Here is a 22,709-nt window from a genome sequence, read left to right as displayed (position 1 = left end):
TTGCTCTTAGACTTGATTAACTCTAGCTCAAAAGTATCAAAATTGATTGCAACCTTTGAAATGATGGAAATCTAGGCCTTGAATAACCTAACTTTTAGTCCAATGTGATTTGTGTCTTGATTCGCAAGTTCCATGCGTGAAACTGTCCCAGTGGCTTGATTTTACTAAAAATTAGTTTCGAAGTGCACTTTTATATGGTTGATCCCATTTTGACAGGTTTTTTATTGTTCGCTCAAACTGCTCAATTTTTTGCTAGCTATTGTGATTGGTCTATGTATATCACTTCAATCTGAGCTAAGTGAGCTAGCAAATAATATTTCCAAATTCTACCCTTGCAAAGAGCTAAAGGACTAATCTGCAACTTGAGAACTAAGTTAACATGTACCAATTTGGACCTGATGGAATTCAAACTTGACCAGTGGCCTTGTGTTATGTTGTTTTAACATTGTAGAAGCTCAAAAGTCCAAAATCTTACCTCTGGGCTCAAAAGTAAATAATTTAATTATTTACTTTTTCTTGGTTTTCTCACTTTTTAGAATCGTTTTACCATATTGACACCTTTTTGAAGTCTTGGACAAGTTTTATTGAGTTTGAACAAGATTTGTCCAAGTTACCAAATGTTTAGTGTCCCGCAGACTCAGTTTTCGTAGAATCTGGCTTAAGTCTCACTTTTGTGATCTAAATTTCACCAAATTTGATATGTGCAGTCTACTTGATATGCTTGACCTAGTGGTATACTCAGTTGTGCAAAAAGTCTCAAATCTGGAGCAGTTGTAAATAATCGCGATAATTTACTTCTGAATTTTTAAAAAATATATACAAACAGGTAAAGCAACTCAATTTAAGCTCCCTACCAAGTTTGGATAAACTCTGGTCAATTTGTCAATAGTTTTGTGTCTGCAGACTATCTTTACAAAAGTGGCCATAATTTTCACTTTATAGATCCAAATTTTACTAAACTTGATGTGAGTGCTCAATACAATATGATAGAACTTGCGGTATGCTTGGTTGGCCAAAAACACTTGAATATTGGACAAAAGCAAATAATCAGGATTAATTACTTCTGGGAAATTTTAACACTTTCTGGTCACCTAAGCATACACACATGTTCTACACTCTAAACTAAGCCTCTGAGTCAAGTCTCACCAAATTTGAACAAGATTCATCAAGCCAAAGTCAATTTCTCAACAATCAGTACAAATTTCAGTGTTTATCAAGTTTTGTGATCCAAACTCTATGAGCCTTCACAAAAGATGTTTGTAATCATGTATAGAGTCTTTGGTATCAACCTTGATCAATTTTGAGCCAAATGCAAAAAATATAATTATTTACTTTTAACCTAAAATGAACATTTTTTGCACTTTTTTCAATACTCAGTCTTTTTAGGACATGTTTTAAGCCTCTGAGTCAAGTTTCACAGAATTTGAACAAGATTCATCAAGTCAAACTCAATTTCTCGACAATCAGTACAGATTTCAATTTTTACCAAGTTTTAATTGGTATGTTTTGTGATCTAAACTCTATGAGCCTTCACAAAAGATATTTTTAATCATGCATAGAGTCTGTGGTAATCAACCTTGATCAATTTTGAGCCAAATTACCATAGAGTCTGTGGTAATCAACCTTGATCAATTTTGAGCCAAATGCAAAAAATACGATTACTTACTTTTGCCTTAAAATGAGTATTTTTTGCACTTTTTTCAATACACATTCTTTTTATGACATGTTTCAAGCCTCTGAGTCAAGTTTCACAGAATTTGAACAAGATTCATCAAGTCAAACTCAGTTTCTCAACAATCAGTACGGATTTCTATTTTTGTCGAGTTTTTGGTCTGTTTTGTGATCCAAACTCTATGAGCCTTCACAAAAGATGTTTGTAATCATGCATAGAGTGTGTCGTATCAACCTTGATCAATTTTGATCCAAATGCAAAAAATACGATTATTTACTTTTGACCTAAAATGAATAATTTTTGCACTTTTTTCAATACTCAGTCTATTTATGACATGCTTTAAGCCTCTGAGTCAATTCAAAACTTAATTTGGCCTAAATTCTCAAGAAAATTTAAATAATCTGAGTTTTTGCAAACTCTTGAAAATTTATCTCAAATGCATCTTTAAGCTTACCCACTAGTTCATACAACTTTTATGAGCATAATCTCTAGCCGGCTCAATGGTTGACAGTTTTTTGGTGTTGTTTCAATCCGTAGACCTGAAATTCTACAACTTCACATAAACAACTCAGAGATCATTCCTTTGGAGTGAGCAATGATTTGAGATCTCGCCTTGGGTTCTACTTACCCTACTCCTAGGTTCTACTGCAACTGGGTTGTGGAAAGTGTCCATAAACACTTCTTTTCTTGTGTTTTATGATTTTTTGAGCATTGATCTTAAGATTTTTCTTGTCCATCAATCATTCTCAAAATCCTAACCTAATCCTACAATTCTATAATCCTACAAGGTACTTAGCAAGTACAATCTACTCCCAAACTACCTCTACACAACAAAAGATGACACTCTTAAGCTATGCGGTTTTTAAGAGAAAGCTTAACTCTCGGTGAACCTAGAGAAATTTAATGGAAAACTACACAAGGTACTCTTGTTTTCCCTAGTTTAGGTCTATTCTTCCCCGACAACGACGCCAAATGTGGGATGGGTTTCTAACCTCACTCCTATCTTATTATAAACATAGCGAGAACCACGGACATAATTGTCAATCCATGGGACTAAGCTGACTCGACTAGTGCATAGAGGCTACAAGAGGGTGTCAATATTTTAGAAAACAACAAACAACTCGCATCTAACACAAGCTACACTCAAATGACCAAAGTTATCAAAAGCTAGTCGTTAATAATCGACAAACAAAACATGACTGTTACAGCATCAAACAACATCAGAATGTTACGAAACTTCTAGGACAAGTATATAAGACCTTAGCACACATGCTTATGGTCTCAAATATCACTTTTGATTAAGTAAAAAAATCACGATTATTAACAGCTCAGTGAGTTTTTGACCTAGTCATTTTTTACCGCGAATGTATCTAAATGCTTAGAAATGAAGATGCCCCAATACCCCGCCTATACTTACTTTGTGATTTCTTAGCTTAAACTTCTACTTATGATGAAATTAGGCCGCCGGTTGACGATGCCAAAAGCTATGGATTACCATGATATGTTTACGTCAATGTGTCAAGCTTGTTGGAGCTATATATGGCTCACTCTACTCAACTTGGTCTCACCTGTATATTTGTATCTTGTCCTCAATATGATCAGTCTTTGGGAGCGTACATGGTGTGTCTCTTGTCTTGTCTCTCTCTCTTTTTCTCTACATCTCAACATGGTATCAGAGTGGTAACTAACATGCACCGATTCAATTCATGGTGACAAAACAGTATGTGTATGCGATTTGCATGTAAGATTCAAAATTGCTACTAATTTTATATTTGACGATTGATTCTTGTTAATTGTGTTTGTTTTATGTTAAGAAGAATATGATTAGTGTTTTGTGTGGTTTTTATTGCTAATCGATATAATGAATCATTGATTACGTTTTCTTGTTGATTTGTTTTTTGACACCCTGAACTTCGTCTCAATTTTTGGGGGTCTTCTGCTCAAAATTTGGAGAAATGGGAAAAGCGCAATGAAACACAACATACTTGGCACTTTCCATCCAAAACTTATTGGTCTCCTCGAGCTCTTCGATTTGAGTTCTAGGTTTGCGTCAATCGGAGTTCGGAGTAGAAAGTTATGTTGTTTTTACTGTAATTGAGCCTGATGCATCTTTTGTCCTCGTGCATCTTCGTGAAGCGTCCGCAATCGTTTTTCTAATTTTGGTGTCAAAATTTTCGAGCAAATTTATCTTTTTTCTATTCATATTGTGGCCATCAATCTTGCGTCTCACGTCACTCTATTTTGAGGACTTTTTTATTATTAATGTCTCCTTTTCTTTGCTTTTTTGGGTGACGTCTCTCACATCTTTGGAGGTTTATTGAGAATCCTTCTTGCGTCTATCGTTGACAAAACACAGTCGTTATATTTCTCAATTGCAGCCTTCACTATACAGATTCTGCGATCTTATCTTATACGTCTTCTCGTAACCAGATATGGCTATGACTATTCTTGTCAATGGCTTTCCTTCTGGCCAGCGTTCTGTTCCTCCTTTCCAAGGCCAAGGATTTTCAGGATGGAAATCAAAGATGTTGTTAATTATTGAAGGTGATGATTTTTTTTATGTTGTCCTTGGAAATTGTGTTTGTCCACCTCAGCCTATTGATACGGATCATGATAATGTGCTTATCACTGAAGGACCTATATTTGAAGATTGGAATGTTGCGTATACAGATTGGCAACGACGTGATAAAGCAGATCATTGATATATTCTTTCTACTCTTAATGATTCCCTTTTGCTTGATATGTATGAATTGCCTACTTCCCATGATGTATGGAAGTACCTTATTGCAAACTTTCAGAAAAATCTGTTGCAGAAATACTTTATTTGAGAGGGTTGCTTAACAAGTTACAATATGAAGTTGGTACGGCCATGACACGACATATTGAGTCTTTCAAATATATTATTAATCAAGTTGCTATTATCGATGATCCTGTTCCACAAGAACAACTGATTACACTTCTCATTGACACGGTGAAGGACTCTTCTTATGATAACATTGTTACTATTCTCTCTAATAAACATGTTCTTGATTTTGACTAACCTATATGTATTTAATTGAATACTCTCAACGTCATGAATGACGTAATGCTATTCATGATATAGCCATGATTTCACATGAGGAGACTGAGTCACAACAGATGGAACGTGCTTTTTATGCTCGAAGGCGTCCATTTCAATGAGGAAACCGTAGAGGTGGCCATCGCAGTAATATTTTCTCTCGTCTCAAATTTCCTAATAAGCAATGTTCTTACTGCAATAGAAATGGCCATAGTGAAGATGATTGTTGGCAATTCAATATGATGAAGAACACAATATTACCACAAAACAACCACATTTATCTAGAGACTCTTCTTCTTCTTCTTGTGAATATTGTGGACGACCTGATTATCCCACTCATATGTGATATAAGCATCGATTCGACACATATCGTAATAGAGAATATGCTACTGAAATCGAAACAATATTGTACCAAAAACAAGATGCACCCTATGTTCAGTTGCTCCATACAGAATACTTCATGTACGTGATGGATCACTTTTTATTGTTGATTATGGTGCTACAGGAAATATGACATATTAGTCTAAGTGGTTCCATAACTATCATCCACCACCAGTTCAACGTATTGTTTATCTTGTTGATGATACGGCTTGTCAAGTAAAGGGTATTGGAAATTTATATCTTGGTACCTTATCTTCTTCCACTCGAATTTTGTGAGCATTACATGTACCAGATCTTCAACGTAATCTTCTTTCAGTTGCTAGACTTATTGATCTTGGTCTCTTTGTTGGATTTGATCGTACCAAATGTCGAATTGAGAAAGATGGATAGACTATAGCCACTGCTCCTCGAAATGGTAATTTTTTTGAACTCTCTCTCAATGATGATGTAGCAAATGTTGTCACTTCTCCAGGTGATCATGATTGCAAAGTATGGCATCACCGTTTGTTCATGCCGATTTCTCAAAACTCCTTGATCTTTAGCGTCACGATCTTGTTCATGGCATTGATCTTAAAGCTTATCCCCATATGGAAATTTGTGAGTTTTGTGCTCTTGGGAAACATAACCGTAAACCCTTTCCTCTTTCAAATACAACTCATTCTCATGACATATTGGATCTTGTTCATACTGATATATGTGGATCTCTACCTTCTTTGAGATCACAATATCGTTAGTTCATTACTTTCATTGATGATTTCTCACGGTATACAACTGTATTTCTACTTAGAAAAAAATCTGAGGCCTTATCTGTTTTCAAATAACTCCACAAGCCTGCAAAACTTCAAACTGGTCGTCGCCTTAAGAAGCTTTGTAGTGACAATGGAGGCAAATATGTTTCTAGAGAGTTTGTGAGTTACTGTGCTAACAATGGAATTCATCATGAACACATTATTCCATATTCACCTCAACAGAACGGCGTTGCTAAACGAAAGAATTGCACTATTCTCAATGTTGTAAGATGTATGCTGATTAATTTTGGTTTATCTTGTGTTTTCTGGGCTGAAGCTACTTTGACAACATTATTTATTCAGAATCATCTTCCTACTACTGCACCCTCTGGTAAGTTACCCATCACTGCATGGACAAGTGACATTCCTTCTGTATCTCATTTTCGAACCTTTGGATGTGTTGATTATATTCATGTTTCCAAAGAAACACGAACAAAGCTTGATGCTCCTGATCTTAAAGTTATTTTTATTGGATATTCTGACACTTCCAAAGGCTACAAATTGTACGACTCTTACTCCAAGAAAGTAATTGTGAATCGTGATGCTACTTTTAACAAGCAGCTTATGGGAGGCTCATGGTCCATGTATGATTTTGATGATACTAAATCATTGCTTCAAGCTTTTCCATTTCTTTCAAATGATGAAACTCTTCCTATAGAGCAGATTTCCTCTTCACAACCATCCATTCCGAATGTTGCCAATGGTGATATTGATATTTTTATTGATATGCCTATTGACTTTGAACATGGCTCATGTCATGTTTATGATGACAATACTGTTGATAGTGCTTTCTCTACTTCTGAATATCCCGTTACTTATGATGAAGCTATCTCTTCACCACAAAAGAATCAATGGCAAGAAGTTATAAAAGCAGAGTACGATTCTCTTATCTCTAAAGGTACATGGATACTAACTGAACTACCTCCTGGTCGTACATCTATTAAGTGTAAGTGGGTGTATAAGACAAAAGCAAAAGCAGATGGATCTTTTGACAAGTTCAAGGCACATTTATTTGCAAAAGGTAACTCCCAGGTAGCTGGTGTTGATTATCAAGAGACCTTTCACTAGTTGTTCGCATTACAAGTGTTCAAGTTTTATTGGCATTTGCTGTTCAATTTGATTTAGAAGCTTATCAAATGGATGTGCGAACTGATTTTCTTAATGGTGACTTGGAAGAGGAAATTTATATGGAACAACCAGAAGGGTTTGTTATTCCATGTAAAGAAGACCTTGTTGCTCAACTCCATAAGGCACTATATGGTCTCAAACAAGCTTCACGAGCCTGGTATACAATATTTGATCTTTTTCTCACCTCTAAAGGATTCATCTCTTGCTCTTCAGACCCCAACTTATACATAAAACGCCAAGGTAGCAGTTTTGTGATTCTTGCTCTTTATGTGGATGATACCATCCTTGTTTCCAGTGATTTGGGATTTCTTCATCAATTGAAAAAGTTATTGTCTTCTACATTTGTTATGGTGGATCTTGGAGAGATTCACTCATTTCTTGTCATTCAGATCCAATGAAATTGTACAAAAGGTGTTTTATTCCTTTGAAAATCAAAGTTTATTTTAGATACTATTCAAAAATTTGGTATAAAATCTGCACATTCGGCCAACACACCTTGTCTTGCAAGCTCTACGAAGAACACTTTTGACAATGGCGGTCAACTTGTCACAAATCAACCTTATGCTAACTTGATTGGATGTCTTCAGTTTGTTGGCATGAACACTCATCCTGATATTCTGTTTGTTGCTAATTATCTTGGACAACATCTTACACGTCCTTCTCTTAAGCATTGGTCTGTAGCAAAGTGTGTATTAAAATACTTGAAAGGCACTACAGATTTTGGTTTGGTCTATCGATGACAAATCACATCGGATTCTATGCAATCTCTTTCTCTTTGGGTTACACAGATGCAGATTGGGCAAGCTTGCAATCTACTAGTGGAAATTGCTTCTTTATAAATGGTTGTCTTGTTTCTTCAACCAGGAAGAAACAACACTGTGTTGCAGTTTCAACGGTTGAGTCAGAATATGTTGCGGAATCACTTGTAGCTCGTGAGCTGATCTGGCTTTGACAAATGCTGGTTGATATTGGTCACTCTCCTCTTTCTAGCACACCCTTGCGGTGTGACAACCAAAGTGCTATTAGTCTTGCAAAAGACTATGTTCAACATAATAAGTCAAAGCACATTGTTGTCCATTATCATTATGTCAGGTATGAAGTACGCAAAGGAACCATTATGGTTGAACAGTGTCCAAGTGATCAAATGATTGCAGACATTCTACCAAAGGTCTCAACAAGTCACATTTCATCCTCTTGTGCTCGGAGCTTGGAGTTGCTTCGGACTCACTCTTTCTAGATTAGCTTCTCTGCTATTGTAATAGATTTGTACATATGACATTGTAATCCTATAGGTACCATGCAGAATGCACACTCCACATTTGTACATTGTGATCTCTGAGTCACTTGTATATTTGTACATAGATAAACAATTCACTTTCACATCATCATCGTTGGTTCATATTCTCACATTGTATAGGGGCTTGGGTTTTTCCCTTGAACTCTCCAAGGGTTTTTTCATCAAAATCTAGAGACCTTTGTTTGAGTGGGGGTGTTGGAGCTATATATGGCTCACTCTACTCAACTTGGTCTCACATATATATTTGTATCGTTGTCCTCAATATGAATCAGTCTTTGGGAGCATACATGGTGTGTCTCTCGTCTCTCTCTCTCTCTCTCTCTCTCTCTCTCTCTCTCTCTCTCTCTCTCTCTCTCTCTCTCTCTCTCTCTCTCTACATCTCAATAGAGCTCTTACCTGCGGTTGCAACGCAACAGACGGCACTGCAATGTGACAATCGGGAAGGGAGTAGGAAGCGCGAGAACGAGAGATGTAAGCACCGTTTGCTCACGCTATGTTTCTATTATCTAAAAACTTAATAAAATCTTTACAAAGTTGGCTTTTATACCTTAGCCAAGATTTAAAATGTGTAATTTTCGGTGCCCAAGACCTTTGAGGCTTTGCAATTTATTGTATCTGCAACCTAGGTACACTAACTCACCTATTCTTTACATCTTGGAACTCTTATTGAGCCCGTAACACATCACAATTATCACAATGGCTAAATAAATGAAGAAACTACAATATATGGCCATTTTGGAAAAATGAGAAAACTGTGTAACTCCAATCTTCATTGCTTCTTTATAATCATCTTCAATGTGTATGCATAAGGCTTGGATCTTTAGCAGCTTCTGTTAATTGACGTCGGCTCTTAACAACAGACAGAAAGAACATATCAAATCATTGAAGACATGTTTAGAGCTTATTGTATGCATGAACAGAGTAAATGGACTAGATATTTGCATTTGGTTGAATTTGCATATAATTTCGCATTCTAACGCTCAATTGGAATGTCTCGTTTCCAAGCATTGCGCGGATAAGAGTGTCTTACTCCACTCAAATGGACAGACCCTCTCATACAAGTTCAAGCATCCAAAGAAATGTTGGATGAAATGCAACTATAAAACGATCTTATACGATAGGATATTAAGACTGCTCAAGATACACAGAAGAGTTATGCTGATCCAAATTGATCTGCCAGACTTTTTGAAGAGGGCGATATGGTATTTTTGAGAGTGAAACCCAAACGTAGTTTTTTATCAATGGGTAAGTGTAAGAAGCTAAGTGCGAGATATTGTGGACCTTTTGTAATCACAGAGCGGATTAATGATCAAGCTTACACACTCTTGTTACCAACACACATAAAGGTACGGGATATTTTTCACATCAGCTTACTCAAGAAGTATGTACCTGATCCGCAACATATTCTTGATGATTCTCTATTATCTACCTCTACTGATGGAACTTTTGAAGAATATCACGAAGTAAGACTTCAGAGCAGAAACAAGCCTCTATGTAATCGGACCATTATTGAACACCTTGTTAAATGGTCAACGTATCCTCAGGAAGATGACACTTGGGAACATGATGATGTAATGAGACTAAATTATCCAGATTTCATGTCGAGGGGAGGACACCTCGGTGTGGAAGGATGTAATATCCCCAAATTTTGGGTCTCTTCTAAAAATAAGAAAAATAGCTTATAATATATCTATTTTGCCAAATTTTGACTTAAGATGCTTGATTGACAGTATTGGAAGGTTCTAAAGTAAAAAGCAAGGTTGTTTCCATGTTCCAGTAGGTTGGACGGATGTTTGGTCCATTTTTTTAAAATCCGTTATTTTTATCTTTTTCATGCTTTTAGGTGTTTTTTTTGCAAAAAGCAAGGTTGGATCATTGATCTACGTGTTCCAGAGAAGCTATGGTTCAATTTTGTAAAAATCTTCTTTTTGAGTGCTTTTCACTCTATTTTTAGCTTTTTATGATTTTTAGTGCGTTTTAGTGTAAAGCGAGTCCGCTTTCTTATTCCATTGGACGAGGGAAACCCGTGGTTCAATTTTAGAAAATTTTGCTTTTTTTTTGTGCTTTTTACGCTAATTTTAGATTTTCGTGCTTTTCGACGTTTTTGAAAAGCAATGTGCTTTTTACCTAAACATAAAAATATTAATTTCAATCTCCGTCGGATTTAAAAATGATCATTCGGAGCAAAAACAAGACCAAACAGGATGTTTACGAGATTCTTTTTTTAAAAATCGGTACTGTAAATACGTCGGGGCAGTACGGGAAAGTCGTAATTATGTCAAGACATTACGGTGCGGCATAGTCTAGCTACAGTTTACATTAGTCGGCCGAATACTGCTCAATTGGCCAATTTTGCTGTAAAAATTAAATGGTAAGTGGGAAAGTAGACCACCAAAAGCAAAGGCTTATTTTTATGAAAGTTCCCAAAAGAAGAATCTATTCGTGGCTCAAAAATTAGCACTAGTTTTCTGCTTGGGACTCACTCCAGCCAGTTGCAGAGCCTATAAATTCGCCTGCAAGCCTCAGTTTTCAGTGTCGTCTGTTGCATCTACTACCACAAGGCTATACATATCTATTATACTGAGTGGTGCAAGCTCCTAATCACTGTCTCCATAAGCTCTTCTCTTGAGAAGAATAAGAAGAAGAAGAAGGATACCCTCTCTCTACTTGCCTACTATCTTCTCTCTCGTTTCATGGTGTACACGCTCCCTGGAAGCTTTCGTGGTGGATACCTCTACGTAGCTCTCATCACCGCTTTCTTGCGGCAAAGGAAGAAGCCTTTCAACAGTCCCTAATCGATTCTAAAGCACGGTGAGAAGCTCTAAACTCGATAGCCATTATCTCTCTCTATATATATATTGTTTTTCTGAGTAGTCACACTTTTGGTGATGTTTTTTGCATACGAGTGCATGTATGGATTAACTGAGTAAGTATGAAGTTGCCGCATAATTGTTTTATCATGTTTAACATGATGATTTATGCACATGATGCGTTTATGATCACGTGCGTGCATAAAAAGCATTTTTTTGTTTCACATCATAGAGGCAATCGGAACACTGTTTTAGTCATAAATAACAAACCGTTATGAATCAGTCCGAACTCTTTATATCAGAGATAAAACACATCATTTAGAACATTTTCTCTCTTTGATGTCATATAAAAATCACGCACGAGCTAAGAGATATGGTCAAAAAACAGCTTGCTGCCCACTGCACAACAAAATTTTCGACTCCAGGCTCCTTGAAGAACCACTATATAGATTCATCGGATGGGCAAACCCACTTAACCAATTGAAAATATTGATGAAACTTGATGACAAATGTAATTAGGTCTCCTTTATCACCTCAAAAATGCGAGTTATTAATCGTTCTATAATCGGTTTTACCTACATGTATAAGGGTGCTACCAAGGGGGGGTACCGTTATGACGTCGTGAGTTAACTGAGCTCTTTTGGTATGATTTATGGTTTGTTTTGGTGAGTTGATTTCAACTATTAGATGTCTATAAACTTATGTGAGAGTATATGGTTAGACATCCCAAACCGCATCGGCAGATATGATTAAAGTGGCTTTCTTCTGGGGTTCCCGTTTGTTGATGAGTACCATATGGGTGAAGTGATGTGATAGAGTGCTATTCTATATAATGGATCTAATTTTGATGCATTGGTTTGAAGTCAAATACTTTCATTTTTTAGGTTTTGCATGCTCCCAAAATGCAAAAAAGTTATTTTTTGCATATGTGTGTAATTATGGTTTATGGTTGACCTAAAGATAGGAGTTGTTTTGCATCATGTTTAGGGTGATGGAATATTATCATATGATGTATGGGAACTTATGGATTGATGAGGATGCCTCATATGAATGGTTATGATTGCTTTCCACCTTTCTAGGTCAAAAACTAGCTCTATGTGCTAGGGAGGTGAAGTGCAAATGTGATGCATCAACTTTGCATGGTTGGATGTTGTCAAAAATGGACTTTTATATCATGATTAGTTTTTGGTCAGACTCTTTTTATGAATGAAATAATCATGTCTCAAGGGTCATATGTGTGTGGATTCGGTTTATTGAAGGGGATATGTCAAACTTCAAGTGTGGGAGTTGGTTCGGTGTGATTATGATTCATGGTTAAGGACTGAGATTCCCTTATGGATTATGGTTGATATTCTATGGTTCTGGGAATGGATCATGAAGTGATCTAGATGGTTTATGGTAGACGTGTAAGGGTAGAGTCTAATTGCTTGGAAAATATTGTTTGTGCATATGGAAAGTGCTATTGTGATTGGACTCATGTGTTATGTTTCTCATGGCAGCTCGCTACAAGACTAGTGATAGCCGTTTTTCGGCTTTCCATAATTGCCATAGTAAGCTACCTCACCCTACCAAATTCACCCAAACACTATGGCTATCCCTACCATTTCACTATACATAGGCGTGTGTGAGCTAGGGGGCTTTTCCCATATCTTCTTAAAAACCCTCAGCTAGCTAGTCACTGGGCTAGTTGAGCCAAAAAAAAAGAAAAAAAGAAAAAAAAAGTATATTATGGCCTCTTTGTGTGTAAATATTTCATTGTATATATGGCCTAAATATAGGGATTTTTTATAATTATTTTGGTATTTTATTTAAATATTCTACTTAGGTGTGTGTTTTATTAAACCTATGTACACCTTCTTTCATTCTCTTACACCATAATTATATTTTTTGCCAATATTGTACATACTCTAACCTCATAATTTTCCTTTATACAAATCACTCCCACATTTTCACCCTCACCCTCGTGAAAACAAAAAATTGATTTCTACTCATTGGTTACTTTTATTATATTATTTACTTGCATACCTTTTCCTCTTTCACCCAAAATAATTCAAGGAGGGACCATATCATATGATTCCAATATCTTTCCATATCCATAACTCCTCCATATTTTTATTATTATTTTTACTCATTATTCTAACACCATGTGCTCATTGAGCTAAAGTCCATGAATAGTCCATACACTAGTCCCACCATGTATATATTTCTTTATTCACCAATAATCCTCCTCCATGCATGGGTCAAGGGCAAATTGGATGCTTTGTATTATAATATGACAAAGGAGGGGCTCACTCTTGGATGCATTGTACAAATTCAACAAAGGAGGGGGCCACTAAAAGACTTTTGCAGGCATAAAAAATAGGCTTTTTGGTGAGAATTTTGGCACCTATCTCCACTCCTAATTTGGAGCGGTGGTCAAAAGAGAAAATGTAGCCCACGCTTTGAATAATCACCTCAAATTTTTGAGTGGACCCCAGTCTGCCCACTTTTCTCACAAGTAGCCCTTAGTCTTCTCTCACCCTTCCACACACCTACTCACTCTTACACATCCCTCCCTCTCCTTCCCTCACTCAAACCTGCAATTTCCATGGCTTCTCCCACCCTCTTCACCATTACCCTTCTTTCTCATCCCTATAGTTCTTTTATGAACCTCTACATACATACACCCTCTCCATGTCTCTCTCTCTATTGCTTCTATGTTACAATTTCATTTACCTCTCCTAAAAATATCTAAAATTCAGCATCTTAACCATGATAACTTCTGCAAATTGAGGATTTTTCATCAACAAATCCTCTTTTCATCGTGGTGGTCAACCTTGGCGGCGGCGTAAAGAAACGAAGAAGAAGAAGAAAACCAACGGTCATTTTTTCCACAATCTACACAAGGGTGAGTTCAAGCTTCTTCAAAGCTTCACCATCTCAATGATTCTCTTTTAATTCACCCCTCTTCCTTCATCAAATCAACTCATCCTACCCATTGTAAATGTATCACTAAAAATTCTAGTGATTATTACTACTAACAACTAACTTCTCTTGTAAAAATGCACCCACACTATCAACATATGGAGTAGGCAACCGCACAAGTAAACCAAATTCACTCACTCCCATGGAAGCTTCTCTCCTTTCACCACATCAATAATTATCTTACTTGAGCCCACATCCATGTGACTCAAGAGATAAGAGAGACCCCATTCTCATTTAAAATTCATAAAAATTCATAATCCTTGATCTTTCCGAATAAAATTGATTAGGCTTAATCCTAATCAATGCTTCTAAAACCTATAAATAGAACCCATTCCTCCTTGTAAAAGACATCACTATACCATTGCACACTAGATTGAGCGTACCACACGCCAGTTCTATCTTGGTTGTAAAGAGAGAGTAAGCTTTCTATACACCATCACCTTGGTGCATAGAAAAGCTTGAGCTAGTTTGAGTGAGTGCGAGTAGAAGATATTCTTCCTACCATTGTTGTATCTACCCCAACATCAATGAATTGGTAGTTTTGGGTGCAATTCATGTCCAAAGGCTCACGCTTCTCCTCCAATTTGGCTTGGCAAACTCATTCAGCTTCGTAAGGTGACTTGTTTCATTGAAGGTTGTTGTTTTGTTGCTTGTGATTCATTGGCTATTGTTTGGCTACCATTGTAAGAGGGTGGATGGTGAGAGGGCTCCCATAACCCTAAGACAATGTGCTAGTGATGCTATAACCAAATCTTGTCACTTGATTCCGCAAGCTCTAAGTTCCTTTTTTGTGCAAAATATAAAGTTGAAGCTAAGTTGTACACCATCTCTCTCTCTCTCTCTCTCTCTCTCTCTCTCTCTCTCTCTCTCTCTCTCTCGTGTTTTAGTGTGTGAGAGTGTTCCATTGGTGTTAGGGTTAGTGTAAATTCCTTGCTTGTTTGTGGGTTGCTCTAACGATTCTCCTCTTTTGCGTCCTAGTTCGCTCTTAAACTAGGTGGTGCCCCTTGTGTAGTTGGGATTTGGCTGTGGGTTTGTTGTTTTGGTTTGTGTTGTGTTGTGCCCCAGCCCCATTGAGCAACACGGGAGCCTTGAAGGGTGTCTAGAGGTTGCTCTTCTTGTTGCCCGCCCCGAACCGTCTCACTAGGATCATCTACATCTCTTAGCCTTAGACTAAAGGGTCATTGACCTGGGGCTTTGCTGGATCAGGGGTGTTGTCTAGGTCTTCTTCTTTTTGTTAGGCTCATCTACACGATTAGTGCATCGGGGGTTGAATGACCACACGGCTAATGCGTCGAGAATTTTGCCTTGGCTTTTCTTGTGCTGGACATCGAAGAGACGTGGCGCCTAAATTGGTATGGTTGGTGTTGATACCCTATCACCTATTGGTACTTGGGATCCTTTCAGAGCTCGGGTTCATGGAGGGAGGCAAAGCGGCCTCAGCCTATGTCTGGCTCAGGTAGGTTGGAGGTTCTCTTGCTCACTCGCAAAAAAAGTGTTCTTTCTGTCCGTAGTAGAGTGGATGTGGATGGGTGGACCGGTCGATCCCTACACAGGGTCCTCATGCTTTGCTAATTATTTTTTCATAAACTTTTTGATGTTATGGTATACCTAGATTTTGTCATTGCATTAATACATGGTTGCCTTTTTTCATTTAGATGGGCATCTAAAGATTCTCTGTTCTCATTTTCTCATGTTTCTATGCACTCTATTTCACCCTCTCCACTATATTCTCTCTCTCTCTCTCTCTCTCTCTCTCTCTCTCTCTCTCTCTCTCTCTCTCTCTCTCTCTCTCTCTCTCTCTTCCGGCAACGTGGTGTACACATATATTCAACCTCCACAATGTTGTATTTTTTTCTTGAGTACACTTTCATTCATAACACCCATTCAGGGGTAGCACTAGCCGCTAGGTACCTCTGGATGCAGTCCAGCTCATGGCCTAAACTCCATGCTTGGTCGGGCGCTGAGAACTCCTCCCCTATGCAAATGCTTCCGCAACTCTAATGTATATTGAAAATTTTATAAAGGTGTAAATTGTATATTTTGTGCATAGACCCCCGGGGAGGGGTATCTCTCAAGCAAGTTTCATGGATTGCCTGCATGAGGAGGTTCGAGACAAGGTGGAGATAGATGGCTCGGTGTCATATGAAGAAGCCGTGGCATTAGTGACAATACGGTGTGAAGAATTGTGGGGCTGGCCTCTACAACACTTCAAACCAACACAAATAAAAGAGGATGACGATAATAGCTCTCTAAAGATAATGTGGATTGATCCTCGCTCACACTTTTGACAGCGTCAATCACACTCAACCTCGACTAGCCTCAATTAGCTTTCGTCTACACCGCTACAACTCCCACTACACTTGGATGCATCAAAGGAAGCAAAGGGATTTAAAAAAAACAAGGAAAAAGGTGAAGAAACAAAACATGAAAATATCTTCACTTTTTCCTATAGAACCAAGGGCTTCATTCCTTTTCAAACACCCTTCTATGTGCTAGTAGAGACTCCATAGGCACTCCTATATATACACATAGTTTAACCAAAACCCATCCAAATCAAGCCTAGTTTGAAAACCCAAAAATTTCAGCAAAAATAATCAGAAAAAGTGATGGAAAAATTGGAGAAAACCTTGGCCTTTTTCATATGTACAAGCAAGGAATTGTAGGGCATAGTCCACCCTTGACTAGCTGCACCACAAGGAACTGCACATTACATGCCTTCCATACCTCAAACCAAGATGAAGAGAGGTCATTATGAAGATCTAATAACCCAATTTCATCAGCCCATTGAGGAGAGACACAATCTCAACTCACCACACACAGGCTCTTGCAAGGCAAGAAGGGCACCCCTACATCAAAACCCCCACCTTTCACCGCCGCAGGTTGTAGCAACACGAAGTTTCTTCTTCACAAATGAATATCCCTCTCTCAATCATGATCTCAAGCTGAGACAAGTTCAATTTTTTTTCATATTTTTGAAACACTTACTCACTCTTTGAAGTCTCGACACTTCTATGTACAAAAATAGCAAAACTATGTTTCTCACACAACAACTAGCCGGCATACATGGAGACAGCTGGCACATACCGCTTTTGTACACTTTGTACAAGCATGATTTATTTACATTCAAAGGATCCAAAATCATCAAAAAATATTTCTCAAAGACTTTGGGGTGGCTCACAGCATTCATAAAAAACACGTCACATATTGCCTCCCCAACAAGCATGAAACACTTTCAAGAGTTTCATATACCTATTCTAGCTTTGCATAAGCATTCTTCGGTCTTGCATCCCACAAAATTCTCAATTTTTAAATTGAGAGATAAAATCAAAATAGACTCTCTCACAATCCACCTCCATGTTGCATCCAATTACCATACTCATAACATACCAAAAGCTTTTCCCATAAAAGCAAGCGCCCATGTGGTCATGACACAAAACAAATCTCCTAAGACTGCACAGAATTAAAGCCAAAATACTCATGATTAAATGTATGCAAATCATTGATCTCAAATCTATCCACCAAAGCTTCTACATTTTTTGAACCATAATTTGTCCAGTTAAGACAGTCAAGGTATCCTTGCATGCCAAACCACAAAAGATCACTTTCTCTTGACCATCACAATTGAGACTATAAGGCATGCCATCATTCGACTTTTTACATCAAAGACACTTACATATGACCATCCATCCCATCAAGCTTTACAAAGCCAAAACCCTCTTTCCCTATCTTCATAACTTCCTCTAAGATTCTCTCTTGATTGACATTAGAGCTTGCAAAAACAAGTAGCTCACCAAACAAGTCACTAAAAAGTATACCATCATCAATACGCATAACATTGTGGATAAATGTGGGCTTCAAATGAACATTCAAAGTTTCCAAATCAGTACTTTTAAGCTCAAGATAGGAATGCATAGAATCGTCTATAGCACAACCATCCACATGATTGACAACCAGAGGCATATCATGAAACAAGCGATAAGTGGTCTTTGGACATCATATTCTCATGCATAACCATAGGACCCATGCCAATCTTAGAAGCATGAAAATAAAAAAGTTCAAGCCCAAAATTCCATAAGATTATTTTCAATGCAGCTATCTTTGACATGATTCACATCGATAGGCATCTCATCAAATAGCCCATACACGGAAAAAAAGTCTTCATCACTGCAACATCACGGACATGAAAGTCTTCTAATCCATGAAGATCATCAACCTTAGCAACCTTATACTCAAGAGAACATTCCAAAGAGGTCACATATTGACCTTTAATTGTAGTATATTCTTCCAAAACTTCTACTGCATTGCCATCAAACAACCCACATGTAGAGACATAGTCCTCCTCCATCTCAATATCATTCATAAAAAAGGGCTTCAAATCAGCATTTGAGTCATCAAAATAATTTTTATCACCAATAGAAGTATCCATGAGAGCATTTGTATTATCCAAATCCACATGACAAGTATCTATCTCATAGGCTGCAAGTTCATCTTCCAGACAATCACATGATGCTTCATTCACACTTGACTTCTTGGTCACAAAGACCTACCTCCAACTTCCATAGTGCATACTTCACCATAGGCTTACCCAAATGAGCTTCTTAATAATGAAATTTTACATTCACAATTTGCATAACTTCATCCCTTTTACATGTGCTATAAAAAACAATGTCTTCCTTATCCCACAAATATGCATACTCGTCAACATACTCATCATTGCCATGTGAAAGGCCTATGCTAAAATCCACAAGTGCATCCTTTATCTTTGTCCAAATATCACATGTCTCATACAAAGCACCTACAAGAACTCAAATTGCATGTATTGGCAAGCCAGCATAAAGAGGAAACCTTGCTTATGGTCACCTTTCTGTCCACAAGTTTCAAATACATTATCACATGCTCCCAAGTACCTCTTCAAGTGATCAAAATCCTGAAAAATCATCTTTGAACCAAGATTATGGAAGGCCTAGATTTGATTTCCAAGTGGACTCCAACCTGGCAGTCAAAGCAACAAACACAACTCTCCCTTCCTTTGTGGGGGCACCAGTTTATGCAAAGGATTGGGGGGCTATCCTCTACAACACCTGAAGACATGTTGGACGGAGCGACTCACACACCCATGAAGTGCATGCAAACACTACCTAGATCAATATAATGTCAACTGAGGACACAGATGTCATGATAGGCACACGGAGGAAATCTCTTAAGCTTGTCAGGCTGAGACCATCCTACACATACAACACTCTGGAAGGCCAACTAAACCACAATCAAGAACCTCACTGCTCTCAACTACACCACCTAGCCACATACACACATACGGAAGGTAACTCACCTAATCATGCAAGATTCATACGAAACTTCAGGAACACCATCCCCTCACTAGGATACACCTGTCCCTAAGCTTCTACACTCAAAACCCTCACTCTAAACCCATCTGCGGAAAACGCGTAAGATGACAGAGCAGAATTTTGAAAGTGCCCGAAATTGAAATTTATGAGTACCTATGCGTAGCTTATGTCGCCACGATTCTATAGACTACTAGCACGCAGAAAACAGACATCGTTTGATACACTTACTGCCAAAAATAGCTCATAGATGCGTCGGCATGTGCACTTCGTCTCGCGTGGAATGCTTGGCATTGTCGCGTAGCTCTCCTCGAGCCTACCGCAATGGTGCAGTCGGATCTCCAATGTGTTGAGCGAGCCGGGCGTAGCAAGAGGATGAAGCTCACGCTCACTCTCTTTCTCTCTCACACACAGTAGACGGCAGCGCTAAGTTTTGATTATGATAAAAGTCCTCTTTACAAAATGACCTAAGTACCTTATATACTAAGGCTACCTTAGGTTTAACCAAAAATGGGGTTGAAAGGGTCAAATGGCTTTGTATTTACAATCTGGAAGTGCCATTGCACCCCGGCTTCTGAAACTAGAATAACTACTCATTACAAATGACGTTTATATCCATAATCCGTAGCATTTCATAACTCGCAAAAGATAAGACTTTGGTACGAAACTTGAGTTATGTTGTGTTGTTGACCCAACGGTCAACATTCCCCCCTTCCGCGTTCATGTCGTCCCCGGCATGACCTGATTGTCGATGGCGATGTGGTCTTTGCTGTCGTTTTGTTGTTGTAAAGAAAGTATAGACTATAGCCTTTGTAGTAGCTTGTCTTGTTTGTCCAATCCGATGTACATAGTCTTCACATGATTCAGGAAAATCATAATTGAGGACGAACTTTATTTCTTTTACATCCACGCTCTGAGCTGCAACATCTGTTTCTGTCATTATAGGTCTACTTCCAGATCTAAATTAAAAAAGAACCCAATGTCGTTTAACTTGACTCTTATCATCATGGATAGAGAAAGCTCCATCCATCACTTGCTCCAGCAAATCTATCAATTCGGAGTATTTGTGGTTCTCAGAAACAACTTCTACAATCTATAGAATTGAGTGATTGGCTTTCTGATCTTGTGAGCCAATGACAACTTTGTAAGGATTTTGTAGAAATTGTATGGCTAAACCCATAACTTCTTTAGGCCAAGTTGCACTCCAATGCAAAGTCTGTATGTCAGGCCGAATCCAGGACTTAATTATGCTAATTTGAGGTTCAAAACCCTTCCGAGCATTAGATGCGCATTATCAAGGACAAGCTTTTCAGATCCTCTGATTACCCTTATGTCTGCTCTTTGTCATTGAGGACTTCTTTGTTCTTGTGCAATCATGTTGTTAGTGTTGTCTGCAGCGTTGTCATTGTAGGCCATTCTTCGACTCGCCATTGAGGAGAAGTATGCTATGATTTGAAATTGGTGCTCCAATTCATTTGTCAATTGATTTGAGTAGCATTTCCTTATTGTTGATGTAGAAGGAATATGTACAAGAGGATGGTGATAGGTGTCTTTAGATTAGGGTCTAAAACCTGGATGACCAAAGGGAAAAAACCCGGTGGGAAAAAAATGCCTTTGGTATACGCTCTTATTGGAGTTGAGCAGTTGAACGTGAAGTACATGTTCATGAAAGGTGAGTTCTTGGGTGAAACACGGAAAGAGTGCCTGATGCAAGTGCCAATTATGGGACACTCTATATGCATATGAGAAATTTGTCAACAAAAGCATGCAATGTGAAAGAAGGAGATGATGGGTGTTTCGAGGAATAAATGTAGCACATGTGACATCAAAAGATGTCTCAATAGCTTCCACCTTTCCAAGAAGGGTTGTTGATGTAGAAGTTTCTCCACTCATATCTCATTGTGCTCAGTACGTGAGTGTCTTTTGGACCTTCTCCTTCACTTCACCAGACTTAAGTACTTAGACTTCGACTCTTTTGCTCACCTATACCAGCATGAGCGACACAACTTAAATATGCTCAACTCTTCCATCTTGAGCAGTATCTAGAATAGCTAAGACGCTTAGACCACAGAGAATATTACTTGAAGCTTTGGGACTAACACCTCACTCATTTTGTGGCTTAGCTACTCGTCTCTGACTTGTATGACTTGTTGGTTGCATGTAGACACTGATTTGTGACAAGTTCTTCAGCTGTTGTAGTGGCTGCTGAGACATACTTCGTGAAGTTTCATTGTTTTCCTGTACCTTCTTCTCTTTGTAGTGCTCAGGCCTCTCGTCAGTCTTTTCTTCATGTGGATTATGGATTTTTTTATTTTTTTTCTTAATAATAAACAAAGAAAATCTTAAAAAAAACTTAACAAAATAAAAATCATTCAAATAGAAATCTAAATGCTATGTACACTATACACATGTCCCTAGGGGCTCATATACTCTAAATTTCGTCGAAAAATTATCACAATAAAATGCAAGAATTCAATGCATCTCACAAAACATTTCCCTCTAATAGTCATAATGTTAGGTCAGCATTCAGAAGGCCTCCCCCCTTCCTATTTGGAGTCATCCTTTACGACAGGGTATCGCAAAGGGTATGTGTTGTGCTTGGGCAATTAAAAGTTGTGCCTATGCAGGCCTTGTAATGTAGCCCTATTATGCATACACAGTCAATGCATGGAAAAGATTTATGTTGTGCAAGATGCGGGTATAAGAAATTTGCTTATTGGCATTTTTTGGCGAGGCTTCCTATTCTAAGCAATGTAATGGTCTTTGAAGCTCCTCTATCGTTGCTTGATTGAATCGACTTGCTCTCTTCTAACTCTACTGTAATCGTAGGAAGAATTGTAAGAATTCAAGCGGCGATGCACTGACAGCAGTTTTGTTGTTCTTCTTTGGGACCCATTTCTTTGCGATTATTGATTGTTTTGTTTCTCGCTCTCATTTGGGAACCCATACGTGCCCGTGCTTCGTTTGTGTTTGAAGAGACTTCTTTGGGATCCACCTTTTTGTTGTGCGAGTCGACAGTGGTCTTTGCTTCAGCCCTTGTACGCTTGGTTGGGGACTGGATTTAGGCTTTGAAAATTGATACTGTGGTTGTTTTGGAATCCAAATGAATTCCTGATTTTTTTGTGCATGAATCAACTTCTTTGGAGCCCAAACCTGAGTTGTGAAAGCTTGAGACTTTGTGATATTCTTACCCGTTCGTGCATGCTTTCCTTGTTTTTGTTTTGGTGTTGGATCTTGTGATTTGTCATTAGAGATCTTTGTCTTCTTGA

The 22,709-nt window shown here is 38.0% G+C and overlaps 1 pseudogene; it reads right to left on the bottom strand.

Moving 5' to 3' along the window:
- Nucleotides 1-17,767: 17,767 nt before the first annotated feature.
- LOC147431172 (uncharacterized) lies at nucleotides 17,768-18,658 on the bottom strand (annotated as a pseudogene).
- Nucleotides 18,659-22,709: the final 4,051 nt, after the last annotated feature.

The sequence above is a fragment of the Adiantum capillus-veneris genome, chromosome 21 (genome assembly GCF_014529385.1).
Source record: "Adiantum capillus-veneris isolate H3 chromosome 21, ASM1452938v2, whole genome shotgun sequence".
NCBI lineage: Eukaryota > Viridiplantae > Streptophyta > Polypodiopsida > Polypodiales > Pteridaceae > Adiantum > Adiantum capillus-veneris.
This window is presented reverse-complemented; position numbering and strand designations above follow the sequence as displayed.